Source organism: Cupressus sempervirens, chromosome 8 (genome assembly GCF_028749045.1).
Source record: "Cupressus sempervirens isolate cs-2001-9-10 chromosome 8, ASM2874904v1, whole genome shotgun sequence".
Lineage (NCBI taxonomy): Eukaryota > Viridiplantae > Streptophyta > Pinopsida > Cupressales > Cupressaceae > Cupressus > Cupressus sempervirens.
In genome coordinates, this window is record NC_143125.1 from 36823342 (window position 1) to 36826978 (window position 3637).

At 34.5% G+C, this 3637-nt stretch overlaps 1 long non-coding RNA gene across 1 annotated transcript; it reads right to left on the bottom strand.

Moving 5' to 3' along the window:
- Positions 1-1146: 1146 nt before the first annotated feature.
- LOC149541460 (uncharacterized) lies at positions 1147-1812 on the bottom strand. Its single transcript, XR_016355130.1, has 2 exons — positions 1643-1812; positions 1147-1398 (listed from the first exon to the last, which is right to left on the bottom strand). It is a non-coding gene; the product is annotated as an uncharacterized LOC149541460 (long non-coding RNA).
- Positions 1813-3637: the final 1825 nt, after the last annotated feature.

Below are 3637 nucleotides of genomic sequence, written 5' to 3' on the forward strand. Positions count from 1 at the left end.
ATTTCAAACTTTACTATTTTGGAAGTTTTTACCTCATTTTGTGTGCTGCCCTATTTTCTTAGGTTTTCTTGGCATGATGTTGGTCATGGACCTAAATCATCTATTTGGATGTCAGTCAAAAAATTATTTCTCTTTTATGTTGTATTGGGATGTGTGTCACATTCATTCTCCCAGCCAGATCCATCCCCCCAAGCTTCGTTTTGGTTGAGTGATATTTTTCTTGTGTTCTCATCCAATCCTTGTGTTATGATCTTTGTGATGGTGGTACACCACAAACGTGTATGTGTGTGTACATTGTCGGGTGACTTACTAGGCCCGATCTCCCATTTGTACTTTAGTGGAGTTATGATCATTTGGGGTTGGGTTGGGAATATACATGCCTATGGGCACTCATCATTAGATGAGCATGGGTAGGGTAGGGTAGCATATGGAGGGGGCTTCTGATTGCATAGCCCGATGACTAGTTCCTGAGGGTTGGCATGCAGAAGCTTTAATCAAGTGATAACTAAATAAAATATTGGTTTGGTAATGAAATCAAGATAATAAAAGTGTTCTTGATTCATTCCTTCCATTGGGAAGTGTGAGCTATCTGATAGCATGCGGCTCTCCATGATGTCAGCCCCTACATAGTAGCCCATTGAGTGTCTGATTCAAACTTGTAGTTTATGCATTATCTCATGATATTAGTTTTAGTCATCATTACTATCTTGCAGAGTGTTAGCCATGAAAATTTTCTTTATGTGTGTTTGTGGTTGGATCATTATCTCTATTAGCGCAACGACAGTGAACCTACGGGTTTGATGGGGTTAGGAGGTGTAGCTACTTACACCACTGTTGGGGACTGGTATATGAAGACAGTTTATTATTCCAGTGCGACTGTTGCTGGATATTTTCACTTGGTACTTCAAGTCACACAGTATTATTTCTTGTGATTTATTCTTTCATTGGAATGCTTGTATATCATGTTTATATGATGTTAGTTTATTGATGCATTTCCTTATTATGATGTTTAGCATGTGATTAGATGGTGTTATCTGGTTCGTTGGAGTATCTATTGCTTTTGGTTTAACATGTTAGATTTCATGAAGCATTTCACATTTTATACTTTTCAAAAGCAATATAAAATTTCTAAGAATTAGATGGCCATGAACAAAATTATGGCTTAGTACTGCCAAACCAAGGTAAATTATAAGAGAAATGGGTGCCATCAAGAGAAGAAGACTAGATGAAATAAACATTGTCCTTCCTCCAATTTTGAAGGTGGGGTCATCAACGCTATGAAGCACGTAAACCTCGGTAGCCATATGTAGACACAAATTGACTGCTACAACTGCAATACTTGACCACCTCCCCTCAAAACCATGAAAGGCCACACCTTGTAGCATGCATCCCAAAAATCTGCAGAAAACAAGTCAAGTGATGTTGACAGAGAGTTGCTTGTTCAATAGAATTTCCAACTCTGTTTCTTTTGATTTACCAAAGGGATTGATGTTTTGGACATCAAAATACCTAAGAAGCTGGACGGTCAAGGCAGTGAGAGTGAGAGCACTACCCTGAATCCACTTATCTTGTCTCTTGAATGTCATTACAACATCCCGTGCAAAAAATGCTAAAAACACAGAGATGATGAGAAAAGCCTTACCGACTTCAAGACTGGATTCCATTTTGCCCCAACACAGCTCTCAAAATGTCAACACAAGCAACAAAAATTATTTGATTACTTTGCTCTACTGAAAGACACGTTCATTCTATATTTATTTTTTAAACACCCTCATACTTATGAATGTTACAATTACCTTCTCCCTCATTGGATTATCTCTGAAGTCAAGTCATTCTAAATTTATTAATAACAGAGACTTTAAATTCCTTTCTTTCAGTTTGTCAGAATATTGTACTTTCTTTTGGAATGCTCAAAAATGATATTCTGTTGTCTTTTACTTAGCTTGCAAAATAATCGCATAGTTATTCTATTATTTTATGGAAAATCGTATTCTGTGGCTTTATACTTAGCTTCATATTCTGTGAGAAGAATACTCCTACAACTGCTTCTCTAGGAAACACCTTCATTTTATATAAGAATCCAGTTAACTTGGTTGAAAGCAAGCGACTCAAAAGCAAAGAGGAATGTTGAAAGACAAATGACACATTTATCAGCTGGAAATTGTAGAATGTTGTTTTGGTGACAATCAGAATTAAATCTCTAGTGTAGCAGGGTAGAAAAGGGGTAAATGTGGCCTACGAGGCAAGGGAGACATAGTTGTCATGACCAAAAGTAAGTGGGATGAGATCACGATCTACCGCCATTGCCTGTTGGACTCTATTTCCAAAACAGTTCATATTTTTTTTGTGTATGGATTTTTGTTTGTCTGCATATTTCAAATGCCTACTGTGTGGTTATAGGAATTGCAACAGTTCTTTTGCAATGCTTTGGAAGTTTAGAATGATTGTATCACAACACAAAAATTCTACCTTATTTTCGTTCACTATACCAGCATGTTTCTCTTCTTTACCTATAATCCTCTTAAATTCTTTCGTTCTATTGTTTCCTGGCTTTGATTCAATTCCATTTTTATCGGGGTTTCATTTGTGTATGAAATTTATAATGGTAAATTCAGGACTTATAAGATTGTGACTGTGTTCTTATTTATTTGACCCCAAGCCATAATAGTCTCACTCGTGGCATTTTGTCTAAGTAGCAGATGTTGGAGAAATTGTTAGTTCTTCATAGATAGGATATCATACCCCACCCCTAGCAAATTAGTAAGTGTCGTAATTGCTAGTGAAATTGCAAAACTTTCAGAGCATTGTTATAACACATAGCTCATTCAAAAATTAAGATGTTGTGCAAGGTTGAAAGATTTCATGACAAATTAAGGATAACTTTAATAAACTAAATATTGTATAATTATAGTAGGTTTGACTACTTCCTTTCTTGTCATGCCTCTAGAATCTAGATCAATTATTTCACATCCAGTGACACTTTCTGCTCCATTAAATTGAGGGTTTCTTATTTCTATTTGTAGAACCACCTTAGTGTGTTCAGTAGCTAGAGCCACTAGCTTTGAAAATTGTGCCACAAAATAATGAGCAATTGTTGCTAGCAAAAATAAGCTAAGAAGTTGTATTGGGACATGCTCTTAGCCACCCCAACATAAAGCTTGGGACTACAAGTCTCCTAATTAGTCTCATTAGCCTTCAATACTTTTAATTACCAAATAACAAAATTCCCCATATTTTTGTAACTAATTCTCTTACTAGAAATGATACATAACATATTGATGATTATATTGAAAGGAAATTTGATGGCCATATTGGTCATTTTTGCACTTTTGAATTGTACACAATTGGCTAAAAAATTGTAAGAATGTATGAATTTATATGCTAAATTTTTAGAGAACCATCAATATGACAAGTAATCTTATTACTAAACCATCAATATTTGTTATAGGCAACTTAGTATTGTATTTAATATCCAAAAACATGATTTCATTATATATATATATATATATATATATATATATATATATATATATATATATATATATATATATTTCATTATAAAATGATATTCTTAAAACTTACCAATTTTATGAACTTCCCCATCAATTTCTAGCACATCTTGATCTTCTGAATGTAT